The following is a 23446-nucleotide window of genomic DNA, read 5'->3' as shown; positions in this document are numbered from 1 at the left end:
CGTCCTGTTAAAACGCCCCCCCAGACCATTGGTCTGGGGGTGGTATGCAGAAGAGAACCTGTAGGTGACCCTAGATTCTATCCACGTAGCCTGCCTATACTTCGACATAAAGTTGCTGCCATCATCCGGCACAACTTCTTTAGGGAAGCCAACCCTAGTAAATCTGCCGAGTAAAGCTTCTGCAACTGACTTGGCAGTTACAGTTTTCAATGGGATGGCCTCAGGATACCTGGTTGCATGGTCGACCAGCACCAGGATATACCTATTGCCTGAGGATGTTTGCGGGTCAAGGGGACCAACCATGTCGATCCCTACCCTTTCAAATGGTACCCCCACAACTGGGAGCGGTACCAACGGAGCTTGGATTGTCGCGCCAACCTTACCAGACAACTGGCAGGCGGCACAACTCCTGCAGTGACTTTCTACTTGCTCCCCCATCTTGGGCCAGTAGAAGTGCATGGATAACCTTTGCTTGGTCTTCCTCATACCGAGGTGACCAGCAAGGGGAACTTCATGCGCCAACTGCAGGAGGAAGGGCCTAACAGCAAGGGGAACCACCAACCTCCTATGGTCTCCTTCTGTAGACTCTGTGGGCTCACTATACAGGAGTCCACCTTCCTGGTAAATCCTATGCATCCCAGGAGGTTCACCCTCAAGCTGGGAGCAGGCCTGTCTCCTTAGGCCTTCCAGAGATGGGCACTCACGTTGGCCTTTACTGAATTCGTCCCTATCAGGACCTCCTTCAACTAACAAGTCTTTTAGTTCAGGATGATCGTTGGGGTCGAATACTTCAGGCATCGCCACCTCCTCGTCAGGCCCGGGCGATTGACCAACTTCCTCCACCGCAGTGGTAGGCGAGCTCGGGGGAATATTCTCTTTCCCTCGTTTTGACTTGTAGACTCCTTTCGCCTTGGGTTTCCCCTTCGGCTGGGGCGGCGTATTGGACTTGGCCAATGCTGCCCGTGCTTGAGACCGTGTGTAGGGTCTTTCGGCAGTGTCTCCTACGAGCCCTAAAGCTCTGAGATCATTACCCAACAAGACATTTCCCGGGACGTTTCTCTGAATGCTCACTGGAATCCTGACTGCTGTACCACTTAAAGTAAGATTTACAGGGATCACGGGAAACATACGGAGGGGGCCGTCAGCCAACTTGGTGGGCATCAGAGTAGCTCTGGCAACTTCCTCTGAGTCTACCAAGGTAGAATCCACTACAGTTCGACTGCACCCACTATCCCTAAGAGCTGGAGTATCCACTCCATTGATCAGCACACTGTCTTTAAAGTAGTGCTTGGTATTATCCGGAATCCTAGCATAAGCCTCTGCGACTTTAGGCTCCCAGGAACCCAGGGACACTAAAACTACCTCAGCCTCTATCCCGCTGGGAAATGAGTCTGAGGAGAAGGATGCTCCTGTAATCTCTTCTTCCTCGTAGGAGGAGAAGGCCAGATTAGCGGAGTGGACCCGCAAAGGTCTAACCTTACAACGGGGATCCCCCTTCACATGGTCAGTTGCTCCACAAGAAAAACAAGCCCCATTGGGTCTGTTTACGTAGGGAGGCTTATTGTAACCAGAGTTCTGTTTCGGAGGTGAACCTCCACTACCCTGTGAGTTCTCTTGTGTCTTACCCTTGTTTTTCTTTTTGTGGCCCTTATGGGAAGAAGATTTAGCAGATTCCCCACCCTCCATATCTTTGGACTTTTTCCCTTCCTCCTGCTTACCAGGATGAGTTTTGTCCTTATGGGACACTCCATCTGACACCCATAAGTCTGCTGCAATGGCCAGCTTCTTAGGATCTATCTCCTTCGAATCGGCCAAATGCTGCTTAAGCTCCGGGGAAGAAGAAGCAAAAATGTGTTCCAGCATGACCAGATTGATCATGCCTTCGAAGGTAGAAACCTTATAACCTTCGACCCAGCCAGTTAAGTTTTTCAAAGATTCAGCGACATAAGATACCCAAGTACCACCTTCCTTTTTCTTATACTCTCGAAAACGCTTTAAATATTGGGCCGGAGTCTTCCCAATCTTTAAAATGAGAGTTTGCTTTAACATTGCGAAATCGGCCCGCTCAGCCTTCGACATTTCCATAATGGCACTGCAGCCAGAATGGGGCAGTCTACTGAGCAACCACGCAATCTTATCAGCATTGTCAACTTCTTGAACTTCGCATGCATACTCAAACGCATTCAGCCAGTCCATAATGTCATTCCTTTCTTCATACACACTGAGCAGATCTTTTGGAAACCGTGGATGAGAGGAAGCCCCAGACCCATGTCCAGGACCCTTGGACCCATTTGCAACCTGAAGCTTGGCCAGTTCCAACTGGTGATCCCTGTCTTTCTGTTTTTCTGCCTGTTCGATTTTTAGTTTGGCTATGCTGAATTCAAGCTCCTGCTGCCTAAACCGCAGCTCTTGCTTCTTGAATTCAAGCATAGCCTCCCCATCAACACTGGCAGAGGAAACATTAGACATTACATCCTCCCTGTCCTCGTGGTCGCGATGGATCAGTGCAGCAGCAGAACCGTCGGTTCTACCAGTGAGAGCAGCCCCACCACCTTCTGCACTGTCCTCGGAAGTTATAGCGTCAAGCTGCGCTTCTTGCCACGCCACGATTCTCTGGATCATTTCCAATTTAGTGCCTTGAGAGGAAACACCTCTCTCCGCACACATCTTTTTCAGCGTTTCTGATTTGGAAGCATTTAAAGTTAACAACGTATTTGTTTCCATACTGTTTGATAGGACTATGGCCTTTTTAAAGTTATATTACAACAATTCACTACGTGTACTGTTTGGAATAACCTGAAATGCCTTAGTTCGAGCGCAACACTGGTTACCTTCAGTCGTATCCCACCGCTGTACAACAATTTGTTAAGACGGATTTCTGAACTCTGTCCTGGTGGCGCAGAAGTTCAGAAGGCCAACCTAATTACTTGGAACAGGGTAACCTCTGGACAAGCCAGACCAATCAAGGTAGCGATCGCGGCGGTCAAGACTAGGTCTCAAGAGGGGTGAGGGTGACTGAAAGCCCGCAATGAGCACACAAAGCAAGAGCGCTTACAAACTACTCCAAACAGTTGTTATATCAAAAATAGATACACATTTATTTTAAGGCCTTTAAAATAATGACCGTAGCGAGAAAATCACAATATCACAATATTAAACCAACACATACCATATCAACACAATATATATACAAATACACAGTCGCAAGCGTTTAAAGCACGAAATATGTAGTCCACCTGAAAGGAAAGGAAAACAGGCAGTGCGATAACGCTTTAGACTCAGTTCGCCTTCAGAGGCACCTAACTAGATGGAAGTCCGAGCCCTGCGAAGAGTGGAGCCTTGTGCTGAAAGTACCTGCCACGCCAGTGCCAACGGGCAAAAGGGGAAGCTCTTCGGAGGAAGTCAGGCAGTTCGGGTTAGTGCACAGCAGAAGGAGAACAGGTTCCGCAACTCAAGCGCAGCCTCCACAGCGGGCAGAAGCAGAGCGCGAGTACGGCCAAAAGGGTGCTGTTTTTACACAGCAGGGAAAAGCAATGGGATACTGCAGGAGGGCGACCAGATCCTAGCTAAACTACTCACCGGTCCCCGAAGCAAGCAGACCCAGGCTTCTCCACGTTAGTTTCAGCAGCTGGCAGGTTCAGAAGAGCAGGGAACGCCTCGTAGTCGTGTAGAGCAAAAAGACGTCCCAATCGACGAACCAGCACAATTTTGTTGCCGCAGCAGGACAACGGAGTGGCCGTGTGTATTCAAGCCAAATGTACACTCCTCCCTTCAGACTTGGGAACGCCAAGTGTACGAAGCGTGGGAGAGTGACAAGGACTCGAAATACAACACAACCTGGCGGCAGTTACAGAGCAGGACTCCCTTGTAAGCTGGTCAGTCAACTGGATGGCCCAGAGACACTTCCGAAGGCTTACTTGGCAGGAGATGATGAAGTCGCCGGGAATAGCTGTTCCTGCTATTCCAAAGGTCGAAGCACCAGTACAGGCCTTCTGGTTCGATCCAAGGAGGAAAGGGTTTCACAGGACGACAGCAGTGCAAAGGAGGATTCCTTCAGCGGGTCACCAGCGATTCCTCGGTCCAGCCTCTGGGTTGCAGGATACTTGGCTCCTGTATTCATTCGTTCGTGAGAACTCAGGAGATCGACATCGTAGTGGTGTTTCCAGCTCCCTCTTATCCACGGTTCCCTTCGCGCCAAAACGGAGGGGAGCCAATGGGAGATCCGCTCATCAACACACATACCATACGTGGACCAATCACGGACCACGGTGGTCCCAGGCATTCACACCACCCCAGACTCTCTGGCACCCAGGATGTGTATTGGGACCAGACATCCCAGCCCACACCCTGGAGGCACACAAACGACATGTAGAAGCCCGCGAAAGCAACCACGTTTCGCGGGAAAGTACATGCCCAAATAAGGAAGGCCCCGGGTCGCCCGACCTGGGGAAGGTGAAGGGAGCAAGACGGTCAGTGGACAGGACAAAGGAGCCTCGTGGTCTGGCCATTTTGGGAGCCAGGCCACCATTTTGGGTTCAGTGCGAAAAACGTGCTCAGAACGCCAAAAGGAGCTCAAAATAAACAAAACGATCGCTGCCACCATTCCAGTCCCTGAATGACTTGCACCGATCAAAATACCATCCTAAAAGAGTATCTAGGGTCTGTAGAAGGCTAGAGACCCAAGAGAGCTGTAACTTAGCTTACAGTGCCCTCTTGTGTCATGTTGCACTAAAGCCGCAACATGATAAAAGAAACTACGGGAAACAGCGTTCCCCGGTACTGACTGTCTTAAGGGCATGTCAGTTTCCCCATAAGAAAAGGAGCGAAAGCCCAGAGGAGTGCGGCAGAAGGCTGCACTTCTCTGGCAAAGTCAAGAACAAGGTGTAAAACAACAGCAAAAAGTTTAGGGGTTGCCACATGGAAGGAAAATTACCTACAATTACGAAATCTTTCCTAACAAGGGGCATGTGCGGGGGGTGAGGGGAAAGAAGGGAGACACGGGGCATGAGCAGGGGGTGGGGAGAGAAAGAAGGGAGACATGGGGCATGCATGGGGGGTGAGATGGGAAAGAAGGGAGACACGGGGCATGAGCGGGGGTGGGGGGGAAAGAAGGGAGGCACGGTGCATGAGCGGGGGTTCAATGGCCTATTTGACCAAGCACACCTTTAATTTATGAAACAGTCCACAATTACAGAATTTGACTACTGGGACTAATAAGTGTTACAGATGCCCATAATAAGGTGCAGAGTCTCCAAGCAAATTCAAGGGGAAGTTCCATTTAATTCAACACTAAACAGCACAAGATGTCTTGATATTCATAATTATCCATGTTTTATTGTTCAGCAGTAAGACAGAAAGGCAGTTCAATAGAATGCACGGGGCTGGAGAAACTGGTTTGGCAGGGATTGCTAAAGGCCTCCCCTCTCTATCTTACCTAGAAGAACCTCCTCCCTAACCCAGGTGTCCCCAACCCTAGGTGAGTATATAGCGCTGTTTTCTCCCTCAGTTGTTAAAGACTATATAGACTGAGATGCTAACTTGAATGCATGTAGCCTTACCCGTCTAAGCTCCCTCAGGGCCTTCCTATTTTGACCCTACACAATCCATGATGTTAGTTCTAAAGGGTTTTCTATTGATGTGTCGTTAGACCGTGAAACCTGACTTTGGGCCTCATCACGAATTTGGCGGTAACCCTTAAATCCGGCGGTCGCGCTATTACTGCCGGATTTAAGAGTCTGCCAAATCAGGGCTTCGGCGGATTTCTCCCCAGCTCTGAGCTGGGGGAAATCTGCCGAAAATGTGTGCTATTACCGCCGGCGGGAATTCCACCGGCGGTAAGAGTGCGAAAATTCCCCATTGAGCCCAATGGGGAATGGGGCATTCCCGAATGGGCTCAGTGGGGAATGGGGAATTCCATTACAGCCAAACCCGTGATCCGGCGCTAATAGCGCCGGGGGGTTTGGCGGCAGGGCTAATACCGCCGGCGGTAATGCCACTGGCGTTACCGCCCAACTCGTGATGAGGCCCTTTGTCTGAATACTCTTATGCCCAGGTATTCCCTTCCCTGTCTCCTACTACTATCCCAACTCCACTAACCTTCTCTAACCCTGCATCCCCCTCTACTGCCCCACTGTTGTCTCTCACTCCTTCTACTACCTGTTTTTCCACTCATGCATTCCTTTCCCTGTCTCATACTGCTATCCACCTCCCGCTACTCTCCTCTGTCTAACTCCACCCACATTCTCTCTCCCTGGCCTATTCTACTAAGTCCTTCTGGTGTCCCTCACTCTTTACACTACTGGCCTCCACCGTTCAATGTTATCACTTCTCCCTCCTTCACACTACTATTCCTTCCTCCTCACTAATAATAATCTCTCCACACTAATACTCCTCTCTCTCCACTACTAAGATTCTCTCCACACTATTACTGCTCTCTCTATGCCCATTGCCTCAGCCCATAATCAGAGATATGGCGCCGTTCTTACCCTTCCAGGGGTATGATGATCTGTTCACTATTCCATTACACACAGCAAGGCATAGCTCATTATGCGTTTGTCAGTATCCTGCCAGTAAATCCAGCTTACCAGTGGGTACTTTTCCCAAAGTTTGAGCGGGGATTGGGGGTGAACAGGGGAGACACGGGGCATGAGCGGGGCTGGGGGAGACAGGAGGGAGACACGGGGCATGAGCGCGGGGTGGGGGGTACAGGAGGGAGACACAGGGAATGAGCGGGGGTGGGGGGTACAGAAGGGAGACACAGGGCATGAGCAGGGGGTGGGGGGAAGAAGGGAGACACGGGGCATGAGCGGGGGTGGAGGGGGGAAGAAGGGAGACACGGGGCATGAGCGGGGGTGGGGAGGGTAAAGAAGGGAGACACAGGGCATGAGCAGGGGGTGGGGGGGAAAGGGAGACACAGGTCATGAGCGTGGGGTGGGGGGAGAAAGAAGGGAGACACGGGGCATGAGCGGGGGTGGGGGGGAGAAGGGATACACAGGGCATGGGCGGAGGGTGGGGGGAAAGAAGGGAGATACGGGGCATGAGCGGAGGGTGGGGGGTAAGAAGGGAGACACGGGTCATGAGCGGGGGTGGGGGTGAACAGAGGAAACACGGGCCATGAGCTGGGGGGTGGGGGGAAAAGGAGGGAGACAGACACGGAGCATGAGCAGGGGTGGGGGGTAACACGACGGAGACACGGGCATGAGCGGGGGGTGGGGGGAACAGGGCTGGCATGGGGCATGACCGGGGGGCGGGGGGGACACGGGGCATGAGTGGGGGTGGGGGGGACATGGGTCATGAGCGGCGGTTGGAGGAGTACACAAGGGAGAGAGACATGGAGACACGGGGCATGAGCGGGTGTGGGGTACACGAGGGAGACACGGGGCATGAGCAGGGAGTGGGGGGAACAGGAGGGAGACATGGGGCATGAACGAGGGTGGGGGTAAAACGAGGGAGACACAGGGCATGAACAGGGGGTGGGGGGAACAGGGCAGACACGGAGCATGAGCAGGGGGTGGTGGTGAACAGGGGAGACACGGGGCATGAGCGGGGGGTGAGGGGAACACGAGGGAGACAAAGGGCATGAGCCGGGGGTGGGGGGTAACACGACGGAGACACGGGCATGAGCGGGGGTGGGGGGAACAGGGCTGACACGGGGCATGACCGGGGATGGGGGGACACGGGGCATGAGTGGCGGTTGGGGGACATGGGGCATGAGCGGGGGGTGGGGGAGTACACGAGGGAGAGAGACACAGAGACACGGGGCATGAGCGGGGGGTGGGGGAACAGGGCTGACACGGGGCATGACCGGGGGCGGGGGGGACACGGGGCATGAGCGGGGGGGACATGGGGCATGAGCGGGGGGTGGGGGAGTACACGAGGGAGAGAGACACAGAGACACGGGGCATGAGTGGGGGTTGGGGGTACACGAGGGAGACACGGAGCATGAGCGGGGAGTGGGGGAACAGGAGGGAGACATAGGGCATGAAAAGTGGTGGGGGGTAACATGAGGGAGACATGGGGCATGAGCGAGGGGTGGGGGGAACAGGGCAGTCACGGGGCATGAGCGGGGGTGGGGGTAACACGACGGAGACACGGGCATGAGCGGGGGTGGGGGGAACAGGGCTGACACGGGGCATGACCGGGGGCGGGGGGGACAAGGGGCATGAGCAGGGGTGGGGGGGACATGGGCCATGAGCGGGGGGTGGGGGAGTACACGAGGGAGAGAGACACAGAGACACGGGGCATGAGCGGGGGTGGGGGTACACGAGGGAGACACGGGGCATGAGCGGGGAGTAGGGGAACAGGAGGGAGACATAGGGCATGAACGGTGGTGGGGGGTAACATGAGGGAGACATGGGGCATGAGCGAGGGGTGGGGGGAACAGGGCAGACACGGGGAATGTGCGGTGGGTGGGGGGACAGAAGGGAGACACAGGGCATGAGCGTGGGGTGGGGGGAAAGAAGGGAGACACGGGGCATGAGCGGGGGGTGGAGGGGAAAGAAGGGAGACACGGGGCATGAGCGGGGGGTGGGAGGGAAAGAAGGAAGACATGGGTCATGAGCGGGGGGTGGTGGGAAAGAAGGGAGACATGGGGCTTGAGCCAGGGTGGGGGGGAAAGAAGGGAGATACAGGGCATGAGCTGGGGGTGACGGGGAAGAAGGGAGACACGGGGCATGAGCGGGGGTCAGGGGTAAAGAAGGGAGAGATGGGGCAATAGCAGGGGGTGGGGGGAAAGAAGGGAGACACGGGGCATGAGCAGGGGTGGGGGAAAGAAGGGAGACACGGGGCATGAGCGGGGGGTGGGGTATTGGAAAGAAGGGAGACATGGGGCATGAGCGGGGGGTGGGGGTGAACAGGGGAAACACGGGCCATGAGCGGGGGGTGGGGGGAAAAGGAGGGGGACAAACACGGAGCATGAGCATGGGGTGGGGGTGAACAGAGGAGACACGGGGCATGAGTGGGTGTTGGGGTGAACACGAGGGAGACACAGGGCATGAGTAGGGGGTGGGGCCCCCGCCCCCCGCTCATGAACAGGACAGACACGGGGCATGAGCAGGGGTGGGGGGTAACACGACGGAGACATGGGCATGAGGGGCAGTGGGGGGAACAGGGCAGACACGGGGCATGAGCGGGGGTGGGGTGAACACCGGGCATGAGCGGGGGTGGGGGGGTACTTGAGGGAGAGAGACACGGGGCATGAGCGGGGGTGTGGGGTTCACGAGGGAGACACAGGGCATGAGTGGGGGTGGGGAAACAGGAGGGAGACACAGGGCATGAACGGGCGTGGGGGGTAACACAAGGGAGACACGGGGCATGAGTGGGGGGTGGGGGAACAGGGCAGACGCGGGGCATGAGTGGGGGTGGGGGGTACAGGAGGGAGACACGGAGCATGAGCGGTGGGAGGGCGGAACAGGGCAGACACATGGCATGAGCAGGGGGTGAGGGTAACACGAGGGAGACACGGGGCATGAGCGGGGGGTGGGGGGAACACGAGGGAGACACGGGGCATGAGCGGGGGGTGGGGGTACAGGAGGGAGACACAGGGCATGAGCGGGGGTGAGGGGAACAGGGCAGACACGGGGCATAAGCGAGGGGGTGGGGAGGCAAAGAAGGGAGACACGGGGCATGAGCGGGGGGAAAGGGGAGACACGGGCATGAGCGGGGGGTGGGGTGTGAACAGGGGAGACACGGGGCATGAGCGGGTGGTGGGGGGAGCAGGAGGGAGACACGGGGCATGAGCAGGTGGTGGGGGGTACAGGAGGGAGACACGGGGCATGAGTGGGGGGTGGGGGTACGAGCAGGAGGGAGACACGGGGCATGAGCAGGGGGTGGGGGGTACAGGCAGGAGGGAGACACGGGGCATGAGCGGGGGGTTGGGGGGAAGAAGGGAGAAATGGGCCATGAGCGGGGGGTGGGGTGGGAAAGAAGGGAGACACGGGGCATGAGCGGGGGGTGGGGGGGAGAAGGGAGACATGGGGCATGAGCGGGGGGTGGGGTGGGAAAGAAGGGAGACACAGGGCATGAGCGTGGGGTGGGGGGAAAGAGGGGAGACACGGGGCATGAGCGGGGGGTGGAGGGGAAAGAAGGGAGACACGGGGCATGAGCGGGGGGTGGGAGGGAAAGAAGGAAGACACGGGTCATGAGCGGGGGGTGGTGGGAAAGAAGGGAGACATGGGGCTTGAGCCAGGGTGGGGGGGAAAGAAGGGAGATACAGGGCATGAGCTGGGGGTGATGGGGAAGAAGGGAGACACGGGGCATGAGCGGGGGTCAGGGGTAAAGAAGGGAGAGATGGGGCAATAGCAGGGGGTGGGGGGAAAGAAGGGAGACATGGGGCATGAGCAGGGGTGGGGGGAAAGAAGGGAGACACGGGGCATGAGCGGGGGGTGGGGTATTGGAAAGAAGGGAGACATGGGGCATGAGCGGGGGGTGGGGGTGAACAGGGGAAACACGGGCCATGAGCGGGGGGTGGGGGGAAAAGGAGGGGGACACGGGGCATGAGTGGGGGGTGGGGGTACGAGCAGGAGGGAGACACGGAGCATGAGCAGGGGGTGGGGGGTACAGGCAGGAGGGAGACACGGGGCATGAGCGGGGGGTTGGGGGGAAGAAGGGAGAAATGGGCCATGAGCGGAGGGTGGGGTGGGAAAGAAGGGAGACACGGGGCATGAGCGGGGGGTGGGGGGGAGAAGGGAGACATGGGGCATGAGCGGGGGGTGGGGTGGGAAAGAAGGGAGACACGGGGCATGAGCGGGGGGTGGGGGGTGTAAAGAAGGGAGACACAGGGCATGAGCGGGGGTGGGGGGGAAAGGAGGGAGAACGACATGGAGCATGAGCAGGGGGTGGGTGTGAACAGGGGAGACATGGGGCATGAGCGGGGGTGGGGGGGTAACACGACAGAGACACGGGCATGAGTGGGGGGTGGGGGGAACAGGGCTGACAGGGGCATGACCGGTGGGCAGGGGGACACGGGGCATGAGTGGGGGTGGGGGGTCATGGGGCATGAGTGGGGGTGGGGGAGTATACGAGGGAGAGAGACACGGAGACACGGGGCATGAGCGGGGGGTGGTGGTACACGAGGGATACACGGGACATGAGTGAGCGGGGAGTGGAGGGAACAGGAGGGAGACATGGGGCATGAACGGGGGTGGGGGGTAACATGAGGGAGAAACGGGGCATGAGTGGGGGGTGGGGGGAACAGGGCAGACACGGGGCATGAGCGGGGGTGGCGGGTACAGGAGGGAGACACGGGGCATGAGCGGTGGGTGGGCGGAACAGGGCAGACACATGGCATGAGCAGGGGGTGAGGGTAACGCGAGGGAGACACGGGGCATGATTGGGGGTGGGGGGAACACGAGGGAGACACGGGGCATGAGCGGGGGTGGGGGTACAGGAGGGAGACACGGGGCATGAGTGGGGGGTGGGGGGAACAGGGCAGACACAGGGCATGAGCGGGTGGTGGGGAGGCAAAGAAGGGAGACACGGGGCATGAGGGGGGGGGAAAGGGGAGACACGGCATGAGCGGGGGTGGGGGTGAACAGGGGAGACACAGGGCATGAGCGGGTGGTGGGGGGTACAGGAGGGAGACACGGGGCATGAGCGGGTGGTGGGGGGGCAGGAGGGAGACATGGGCCATGAGCAGGTGGTGGGGAGTACAGGAGGGAGACACGGGGCATGAGTGGGGGGTGGGAGGTACAGGCAGGAGGGAGACACGGGGCATGAGCAGGGGGTGGGGGTACAGGCAAGAGGGAGACACGGGGCATGAGCGGGGGGTGGGGTGGGAAAGAAGGGAGACTCAGGGCATAAGCGGGGGTTAGGGGGGAGAAGGGAGACACGGGGCATGAACAGGTGGTGGGGGGTACAGGAGGGAGACACGGGGCATGAGCGGGTGGTGGGGGGGCAGGAAGGAGACATGGGGCATGAGCAGGTGGTGGGGGGTACAGGAGGGAGACACGGGGCATGAGTGGGGGGTGGGAGGTACAGGCAGGAGGGAGACACGGGGCATGAGCAGGGGGTGGGGGTACAGGCAGGAGGGAGACACGGGGCATGAGCGGGGGGTGGGGTGGGAAAGAAGGGAGACTCAGGGCATAAGCGGGGGGTAGGGGGGAGAAGGGAGACACGGGGCATGAGCGGGGGGTGAGGGGAAAAGAAGGAAGACACGGGGCATGAGCGGCGGGTGGAGGGGGGAAAGAAGGGAGACATGGGGCATGAGCGGGGGTGGGGGGAAGAAGGGAGACAGACACGGAGCATGAGCGGGGGGTGGGGGTGAACAGGGGCGACACGGGGGCATGAGCGGGGGTTGGGGGTGAACAGGTGATACACGGGCCATGAGCGGGGGTGGGGGGAAAAGGAGGGGGACAGACACGGAGCATGAGCGGGGGGTGGGGATGAACAGGGGAGACACGGGCCATGAGCAGGGGGAACATGAGGAAGACATGGGGCATGAGCGGGGGTGGGGGGAATGGGAGGAAGACACCGGGCATGATCGGGGGGTGGGGGGATAGTGAGGAAGACACGGGCATGAGCGGAGGTGGGGGGAACGGGCGGAAGACACGAGGCCTGAGCTTACTATGCAGGTGCAGAGCCCTCTCCTCAAACGATAAACAAAGATGGCGGGCGTCTCTCAAAATATGATGCACTGCACGCTTCACCGCAGCCAATGAGAGGGCATGTCAGATGTCCGCGGATATCATGCAAGCCGCTTGCCCAATCCCCGTCCTGTCCGCGAGCGAACAGGGAAGTGTGTCCGCGAAGCAGACACAGATATCACTAATTTTTTCTGACCTACTTTTTGGTCATTCTTTTAAAAACTACTGGACGAATTTTCGGGACCAATCCGCTGCTCCTGGTCCAAATTTGGTGAAAATCCATCCAGCGGTTTGGGCTGTAGGCGTGAGCAAAGTTTTTTTCCCATTCAGTCTATGGGAAAAAATAATAATTTGGGAACCCCACCTGTTAAAACATAAAAATAATATGAGGCCGGGAAGCCCAAAAAGAAACACACCAACACAGGTTACAAAGAACATACAGGTGCTTTATTTAAAAGCTACAACAGTTACCAAAGTCAATTGACAAACGGATAGCTATTCGGCTCTCAGAGTAACGTAACGAACTTCAACGAAGGTCCGATGCATTAGTAAGAGAGACCGTACATTGGAATACTTGGGCTTTTTATACTCTTTATCCAGCCCTTGGCCAACCCCCTTGCGGGTTAACCATTCTAGGGATCGGGCCTATTGGTACCTAGCCAGGTCAATCTTATAATATATGCATTTTGATTAGTTTCGCTGATATAGTTGTACATTTACACATAGGTCAAAAATAGGACAAGGTCTCAGTTCGCGACCCCGACAAGTGGCCTGCAAGCATATTAATTATTCGTGTGTACGGAGGTCACAACGGCCAGAATCTTACTCAGAATGTCATTCGGCCTCCATTTTGATGTTCAGGGTGACTTCCACATTACAAGAGAACCTAAAATGGCGGCTTAATCTAAGATGGCGACTTACATTACTTTCTCTAAGGTCAAAACCTTGCCGCGGAGTTTGTTCGCATATGATGTTTAGACAACTTGGCGTAGGCCAATACACATACAATTGCTGCGATAGGAGGCATAATATTGTTTCGATTCCGACAAACCCTCCTTTTGGCCTATGCCAAGTGCTAATATCATTTCTAATATCTTTGTAAATAACTCCATGCATTGTTGTCTATACATCCTGAATCATTATCTGTAATGTCTATAGCCATTAGGTCATTCATCAGCACCTCTTGTAACACAAACTCTTTAGATGCTGTATCTGGGGCGTACATTTTGTGCCCTAATGTGCTCACCGCTTGAGCGCAACACCCCCCTAGTATTGCACACATACTAGGTAGACATTGGAAACAGCTACAAAGGAATAGCAGGATTCCCAAAGTAACCAGGATGACATAAAGCACCTTCCAACCCCAGGATCGTAGAGAATCCCAGAACCAGGCGCTAATATTCCAATCTCCCACCGGAACATGCACCTCAGAACTAAGGATGTGCAAGTTCACAAAAACACAGCAAGCGGACCCCACTAATTTGCATAATCCACCACGTTCTGCCAGAATGACATCTAATGCCATCCGATTTTGGAGTGCTACCAATCTTATTGCCTTTTGTTCTAGTATCATATTGTAGAGTATATCTGTGGTCTGGTTGATGGTCCTCTCCAATACTCTTGCTAGTCCCCTAATATTTTCAGAGTTTACTATCTGTCCCCAAAATGGCACAACTGATTTCACTATATCTCCCAATACTTGCCCAGGGGTATCTCCATCCTCGTCCCGCCGTGGGCGAGCCTTAGAAACTTCCAATGTACTAGCTATAAATACCCCAGGTAACAGGATTCCTAAATAACAGGTTCCCTGCCAATCCTTGGGCAACCAGGGAAATGCTGAACTACCACAAACGAAATAAACGGGCCCCCCTACATACAGAGGCCTGTTCTCCCCAGTCAAATTTACAATGTTTACACAATCTTTAAAATCTCCCATTGGCCGAGTGCCGTTTCTTTGTAAACAAAAGGGGACTGAATCGGGGCTATGATTAATAGAGTAGGAAGGGGGCACAGCGTCCTTATTCCCTATCGGAGCCATCTTAAAGGAAATTAGAGTTTGGAAAGGAAGAGATAGTTTATCAGATGGCCTAATAGAAGCGACATTTGGTCTACTTCTATTTGCAAAAAGCGAGCATCCCAGGGGAGTCAATTCACGTTTCTCAAAATCATTTAAATTAGTTCCATCAAAGTTCCCTGAGACGCTATCATTCCAACGGCCAAAGAATAGTGGTCTAAGAGAAGCATAGCAAGCAGTCGTTAAAGGTAAAGGGTGAATATACCATCCTAGCCCCTTGTTCCCATGTTGCGGTAAATGTGTGCAAATCCAGCAATTACTCTTATTAAAAATGGCATGCGTTGCATTCATTACTATCATTAAAGTGTTATTATGATACTTTTGTCTATGCTGGGAGTCTCTAGGTGACAAGGTGTGAAGGTGTACAGAGGGAGTCAAGGCAGTAGGTACAATCTCAATTGGCAGTAGAGGTTTTAGAGGGTAAATTTCTTCGAAGTACCAAAGTCCCACAGCGGTAATTACACAAATTCCAATTATTATTAACACAACACAGCAATACGTTTTCGGGGCTCAGGCACATTGTTCTTTGTCCGAGTTAGTCACCCCCTTATTTACAAGTCCAGTGCGGGGAGCAGCGGTGGAGGTGGCAGGCATCATAGTTTCTCAATCGACAACCCCAATGTTCGTTGCTGGTGACACTACGCTCGCGTGACTTCTTAGTCCTTCCCAACCCTAGCCAGCAGAATCCCCTTTTTTTTCCTTTTGTTCGAAAGAAACTTTCTTTTACAAGAGAAGACTTTCAATCACTTCTTCTTTCCAAATGCACGGAAAGACCCGTGCCGTAGTTCTATTTTCTTCGTCGAAGGTCGTACCTGGTGGTACCCAAAACTGTTTGATCCGGAAACAAGGTAACGTCACTTCCTGAGGGAAGCGACGTATCGGAGGTGATGGAATACGCAGAACTTGAAACAATGTTTTCCGGAAATAACTTTTTCAAAGAGTGCGGAGACAAAATGGACTGTTCCCCAAGCTCCACGGGCTCAGGGAAATTCTATGATGCACTCACAGTGCTGTTTGCTACTCCAGGATCAGAGATTGTAGCATCAGTGATGGGTTCTGCTTCTTCTGTAACGTGTGGCGTCGGGTGAGGAAGTTTCTAGACATGCGTCGCGTGGATCCAATGCTTTTTTCCAACCACCCGCACTGCTGTCTGGGTGACCAACAGCACCTGGTAGGGTCCCCTCCAGCGAGGAGGGAGACAGGAAGACCTCTCGTAGGCCTTCACTAGGACCCAACTTCCAGGCTGAATATCGTGTCCTGGGCCTGTAAACCGTACAGGTAAAGCTGATTGGACCTGATGATAAATGAGATACAGATTTTTAGTCAACTGGTTACAGTAGTCTACAAGCAATACATGTTCTACCTCCCTTAAGGTTCTGAGCTTTGGAAGGCCCCAAATGTTAGCAGGTCTCCCCATCACTACCTCAAATGGGGAGAGCCCAGTCTTAGTTTGAGGTGTGGTACGCATGGCTAACAATACAATAGGTAAGGCATCTGGCCATTTCAGTTTGGTGTCGGCACATGTTTTTGCAAGCTTATTCTTTAGAATGCCGTTATGTCTCTCTACCAACCCAGCACTTTGAGGATGTCTAGCCGAGTAAAATCATTTTTCAATGTGTAACGCTGTGCATATCTGCAAAATTACTGCTGCAACAAAATGGGGACCATTGTCCGACCAAATTACCCTTGGAAGCCCAAATCGTGGAAAGAATTCTTTTACCATAGTCTTTGCAGTGGTCATGGCAGTAGCATCTTTAACGGGGAAAGCCTCGACCCATTTACTAAAAGCACAAATAATCACAAGAACATATTTTAGATTGTTACACCGTTCCATCTCAATAAAATCAAAGTGGATGACCTCGAAGGGAACAGAAAGGGGCCCAAAGCTTCCCCTTGGAGTTACTGTCCCCTTCCCCACATTGTGCTGTAAGAAAATCATACAATTCTGACATGGCGCTGTGCAATCTTCGAAATTTTATCATTCACCCATACTTGTTCTAACATTTTCGTGATCTGCTGAGCACACACATGCGTAGGACCGTGTGCCATCGTAACCATTGCCAGCACATATAAATCAGGGAGCAACCATTTTCCTTCAGATGTATCCACCCAACACCCATCATCATCCAGTTTCCCCATTCCTTCGGCCCACCTTTTAGACTCTTCTATTGTGGCATCAGTTTGAATATCTTGCACAGACCCGATACCTTGATCCATTACATAGGCATCTTTTGTTTCCCTTAGAGCATGCACTAAGGTCTGTAGCCGTTTGCCTGGCTATCTGGTCAGCAAAAGCGTTCCCTTTTCCCACATCATATATGACCTTTACGATGTGCTGCACATTTCATGATCGCTAACTGCCTAGGGAGTGAGAGTGCCGAGAGCAATTGCACTATCAGGGGACCATGCTGGATCTTGGTCCCATGTGAGGTTAGGAACCCTCTTTCCGACCAGAGCCTCCCAAAGTTGTGAGCCACCCCAAAGGCGTACTGGCTATCAGTATATATGTTTACTGTATGCCCTTCGGAGAGTTCACAAGCTCGGGTCAACTCTATAATCTATGCGGCCTGCGCGGAGTTATGCGGAATTCTCTTAGTTTCAACAACCGTACTCAACGTAGTGACTGCATAGGCAGCTGTAGATGTGCCATCTGGGAGTTTGAAGCATGAGCCATCACAAAACAGCTCCCCTTCTGCATTACCTAAAGGAGTATCTATAAGATCTATCCTGCCCTTTGTTTCCTGTTCAGTGGTATACAGGCAGTCATGTAATTCTTCATCACCGCAAACAGTATTTTGCGGGAAAGGTAGAAGTTCAGCTGGATTAAGAACACAACACCTCTTAATTTGAATGTGAGGGGCAAACAGAATTAATTCATACCTTGTGAGCCGTGCAGAAGTGAGGTGTTGCGTTTGGGTTTTATTCAATAGGACATCTACAGAGTGAGGTACCATCAAAATTAAATCATGGCCTAGGACCATTCCCTCACTCTGTTTTACAGACGCGGCAGCAGCAGCGACAGCTCGCAAACATCTTGGCAAAGCGCATGCGACAGGAACAAGGGCGGAGGAGTAGTAGCCGCACTGCCTATTCTTCCCTCTGTGTTCCTGTGTTAACACAGCCAAAGCACATCCATCACATTCATGCACAAACAACACAAAGGCCTTGTCATAATTTGGAGTACCCAGAACCGGTGCAGAGCATAAGGCGGTTTTGAGAAGCTCAACTGATCGTTGATGTTCCGATTTCCATGGCAACGGCAGAGAAATGCCCTTCTTCGTCAAAGCCAACATCGGTTTTATCACTAGTGAAAAGTTCGGGATCCACAATCTACAGTAAGAAGCCATACCTATTAAGGCCCTGACTTCCTTCTGTGTATTTGGAACAGACATGCCAGAAATGAGTTTTATTCTTTCAGGTGTCAATCTTCTCCCCTCCTTTGACAGGAGTTAGCCTAAATAGGCGACCTCCTGACAACAATATTGAAATTTCTTGAGCGAAGCTTTATGACCGTTTGTGGCCAGATGAATAAGTAACAATACAGTGCCTTCTTTACAAGCACTTTCAGAATCTGCAGCCAAAAGCAAATCATCGACATACTGAAGTAGTGTACAAGTAGGTGGCAATTCAAGGGTGTCGAGCTGCTCTTTCAAAGCTCTACTATAAATGCTTGGACTTTCAGTATACCCTTGAGGTGCCCGAGTAAATGTAAATGAACGTCCTCCCAAGGTGAACGCGAACAAATATCTACTCTCCTTGTGTATAGGAATGCTAAAGAAAGCATTCTTTAAATCCACAACACTAAAGTGCGTAGCTGTAGCAGGGATCATTGTTAGTATCGTTGTTACATCAGGCACAATTGGAAATTGGGGGGCGACAACTTTGTTAATAGCACGAAGATCAATTATAAACCGGTATGGGATTGCATTGTCGCCTTTCTTGTATACAGGCAAAATTGGGCTGTTACATAAACTACCTGCAATTTCTTCAATCACCCCTCGATGCACAAAATCAGAGACAATGCACTTCAAAGCACGCTCGCCCTCAACTGATATTTTATATTGCGTAATGCGTGGTAGCTTAACTCCATGCTTCAAAACTATTTTAACAGGCTCAATCTGTAGCACCCCGACATCATTGTCGTCAACCGCCCATAAACATTCTGGAACAACACTAAACTCAGGAGGCAATGGTCGAGTCAAAAACTGAGAATTTGGAAGTTGCTGTGGTGAAACCGTCAGTCGTACTCCATCAGAGGAACAATGAATTACTGCATTCAATTTCTTCAACAGATTTAACCCCAGCAAATTCTCTCCACAGTTCGAAGTCAGAAGGAAGGGACAATGGTCCGTAAAGGGACCCAAAGAAACAGAAACCGGCGAAGAAACCGGACAAACAATTGGTATACCAGAAAACCCTACAGCAACATTTGTTTGCCCTGACAGTGGAATGTTTGGAACCCGGGAATGATCAATGGAGCACTTCTGTGCTCCAGTGTCTATCAAAAACTGATGTTTCCTATTCCCCACTAACAATTCAACGTAGGGACCTTTCTGATTAACGGGAATAGGTGAAGGTTCCAAACCCTGCTCCGGACAGTCCTAACGAAACAAAATGTCATCGGAAGGAAGTTCTTCAGAAAGGTAGGCAGCAGAAGGGTGATCAAATATGTTTCTTGCGTCCACACTCGAAGTCTGATTTTCCCGTGAAAAAGGTTGCTGAGGATCTTGTGAAAACTGACCTCTATCAGGGCCCCCTGCTCCAGGGCGACCTCTAGGTCGTCTACCCATATTCCCAAATGCATTGTTTGACCTTTGTCGAATGACGGGGCACTGTGCTTGCCAATGACCTTCCTGGCGGCAATAGGCACATTGATTAACATTCACAGGACCCAAAGGAGCGTTTCCTTTTGGGACATACTGACCTCTGATCTGTGACGTACCTCCTCTGGGATTTCTAACAATTTGTTGTAACAATACTTTTGTCTTCAAATCTCCTTTCCTCTTCTCTATTTTCTCTTTTTCATTATTCACACGGTTCTCATAATACTGAGCCATGTGCAAAACTTCAGATTGGGATTTCGCCTGCCAAGCGCTCTCAAAGGACATAATCTGTGACTGGATGTCGGGCAACAACCCACGTACAAATTTGTCCACAAACAACCTTTTCCCAGACTCTGTGCCCAGGTCCTGTCCACTGAAATCAGAGAATACCTGTTCGAATCTATTAAAGAACTCAGTGGCACCTTCAGTTTTTCCTTGAACACAGGCCGTAAGCTTGTCCCAAATAATTGTTTTCTCAGGAATTATGGTTTTCAATTTTGCGACAATTCTATCAGGCAAAGTAAGTATTACCTGAGGTGGTTTCTCACCAGCTGGTCTTTCCCCATCAATCCTAGTCATGTTGGCCCACGTATCTCCTAATCCTGGCACATCGTCTATTGTTCGAACCTGCTTCCATAAATCTACGGGCAGGAGTATGGGGAAAAGCAAGTCAATATCACTTAAGGTGAACACAGAGGACTGCAAAACAGACTCTATCTCTTTGTAAAACCCTGTCGGGTTTTTCCTGATATCGGGAATTGATTGTCTAATAGTGTTCACTTCCTGTCGTGAAAACGGGACGTGAACAAATTGTGATACATAATGTGCAGGGATATCCACAGCGGGTGTGCCAGTCCCAGCGTTAGCGGGAATCTCAACCTTTGGGACAAATGTCGGAGGAACCTCTCTCATAGGCAACTGAGATATAGGTAACTCCGACCGCTTACTAAGCAAGAGAGCCAGGTCGAGCGCTAAGGCAGTCGAAGAAGTGTCGGGTGAAAAAGCCCTTTTACAAATTCCCAATAACTCTATAGGACAACTAACCTTCTTCCTTACACATTCTTCCTGCAGGTACTGTACCATTACCTGAATCACCTTCCTCTGCATTTCTACTGTATACTGACTATACGTGTCATATACTTCATCTGGCGGTATCGATGAATCCGAGATCCATCGAATTGCATCTTTGGTACAAATTCGTACTTCCTCAGGTGCCGATCTACGACACGGAAGGAACCGTTTCTGCACATACATACTGTCGTCTTCATCATCCTCATCTCGTGATTTCTCAAAGTCCCTTCTATACTCAAACAATCTCTCAACATGACCATGTACTTTCTCCTCTGTGTCCCTCGAAAGTGCTAAAGCATTTAGATCCCTCACCCCTTGTGGGAGATCCAAATTTTGTAATCTACCCCACATCACACATAAATGAGTCCCCAAACCTTCGATAAAAACATTTTTCTAGGGAAAATTGTCCATATTTGATAATGTGGAAAAAACGTTAACTTGATCACCTTTCTCCATACAGTGCTTAGCCCATGCAAATAATTCCTGTTTCTTGTCTGCAGAAACAGTATTACGAGTGACAATCTTTGACCCCGCACCTTGATCAACTTCAGTCAATACAGAACCACTTGGGAGCGGAGGTGTGGGCAAATTCAATGAGGGTGCAACCATCGGCGCAAGAGGAAGGGGTGGCGGGATAGGTGGAGGAACAACAACTAGAGGAATAGGAACAATAGGTTGTACAGGAGGAACAGGAATAACAGCAGGAACAACAGCAGGAATGGGCAGAGCACTCAGGAGAGGATCATACGGAGGTGGCGCGGAGGTACCAGGCCTGTGTTCGTTTAACAATTTTTCAATAAATTCTTCAGAAACATGGAAATCTTTAGAGGGATACATTTTCTGGATACCTAGTGAAAAAGCCCTATCCATATTTTTGACTGACTCAGAATGTTTTTCCTTATCATATAACAACGCCTTTTCGGCATTTGTTTTATGACGGCGTGCATGTTTATCCCTACTTTTAAGCTGCTGCAACGCTTCTTTTTTCCATTTATGCAAAACATCAAATGCTGCAGGTCTGGCCTTCTTTTTTAGCAAGACCGATTCTAGGTATTCAATACGGGGGATCTCAAAACTACCATTGATTGGCCACTGAAATTCGGAGGCATGTCTGGTTTGTCTGTGCCAAATATCATTAAATACTATACTTCCGATGCCATACTTACAGTACATAGTACATGCCAGCGACCCCTCCTGTGGTGCCGGGCGGCTAAATTCCAAAGATTGTCGATCGCTGTGGAACAGAGCCCTAAAGCAGCTAGACAATTTCCCAGGCATTTCACGAAAAATTGGTGTTACCTGGTCAGTAATTGTGTCTGCAGATACAATACGCGAAATTCAAATTGTCAGGGTTAAATTAAGAGCCGGGTCACGACTGCACCTGACCAAACCTAAGGAGGACCATACAGTTTACCAAAGAACGAATTTTACCTTGTGTTTGGTGGTTTCGACAAATCTGCCCGCCTCAAAAATGTACCCTCGTCAAGATGCCGTCTCAGACCACACGACTATCGTCCAAGGATCGGATCGTGCAGCGCTGCCGAGGTATTGCGTCTCGTTCGGTCGGGCCCGCAGTATCATACCGTCCGATCCCGGTTCGATAGTCTGCGTCAACCTTCAATGATCCGGCATCAATCTTGAGGGTCCCTATTCGGGCGCCAACTGTGAAAACATAAAAATAATATGAGGCCGGGAAGCCCAAAAAGAAACACACCAACACAGGTTACAAAGAACATACAGGTGCTTTATTTAAAAGCTACAACAGTTACCAAAGTCAATTGACAAATGGACAGCTATTCGGCTCTCAGATTAACGTAATGAACTTCAACGAAGGTTTGATGCATTAGTAAGAGAGACCGTACATTGGAATACTTGGGCTTTTTATACTCTTTATCCAGCCCTTGGCTAACCCCCTCGCGGGTTAACCATTCTAGGGATCGGGCCTATGGGTTCCTAGCCAGGTCAATCCTATAATATATGCATTTTGATTAGTTTCGCTGATATAGTTGTACATTTACACATAGATCAACAATAGGACAAGGTCGCAGTTCGCGACCCCAACAAGTGGCCTGCAGGCATATTAATTATTTGTGTGTACGGAGGTCACAACGGCCAGAATCTTACTCAGAATGTCATTCGGCCTCCATTTTGATGTTCAGGGTGACTTCCATATTACAAGAGAACCTAAAATGGTGGCTTAATCCAACATGACGACTTACATTACTTTCTCTAAGGTCAAAACCTTGCAGCGGAGTTTGTTCGCATATGATGTTTAGACAACTTGGCGTAGGCCAATACACATACAATTGCTGCGATAGGAGGCATAATATTGTTTCAATTCCGACACCCCTATAAATTTGCCCCTCATGGACCAGACCTCACCAAACTTATATATTTACTTGATTGGACATTTCTTTATTTTGGACCGTTATACTTGTAGGTTTGTGTTGCAAAGGATCTATGTCTCTTAACTGTGCCTGATTTACCTTTATGATAGGGTTCACAATTCTTTTGTAGAATTGTGAGGGCTCAATAGATGGTTTAGACTCTACTCATCCTTGCAGAAGTCAATTCATCAAAGAGATGAGGTGGTAGAATAATATTGTGTTATAGTGCATGTTGATCCTGTTCGTAGAACCATAAATTACATGGTATAGAAAAAAATTGGTTAATTCTAATATGTAAAGAGTTACTTAAAATGAGTCCCATTGCAGTTTGGAGACTGTGTACTCCAGGCAATAGATGGATGTTTGAGGAGCTTGAGATATAATCTGTAAATACTAATGGATTCAATGGCCTATTTGCCCAAGCACACCTTTAATATATGAAACAGTCCACAATTACAGAATTTGACTACTGGGACTAATAGGTGTTACAGATGCCCATAATAAGGTGTA

This window comes from Ambystoma mexicanum, chromosome 10 (assembly GCF_040938575.1).
Source record: "Ambystoma mexicanum isolate Mex_15411 chromosome 10, UKY_AmexF1_1, whole genome shotgun sequence".
Classification (NCBI taxonomy): Eukaryota; Metazoa; Chordata; class Amphibia; order Caudata; family Ambystomatidae; genus Ambystoma; species Ambystoma mexicanum.
The sequence above is the reverse complement of the archived record's forward strand: the minus strand, read 5'-3'. Positions refer to the sequence as shown.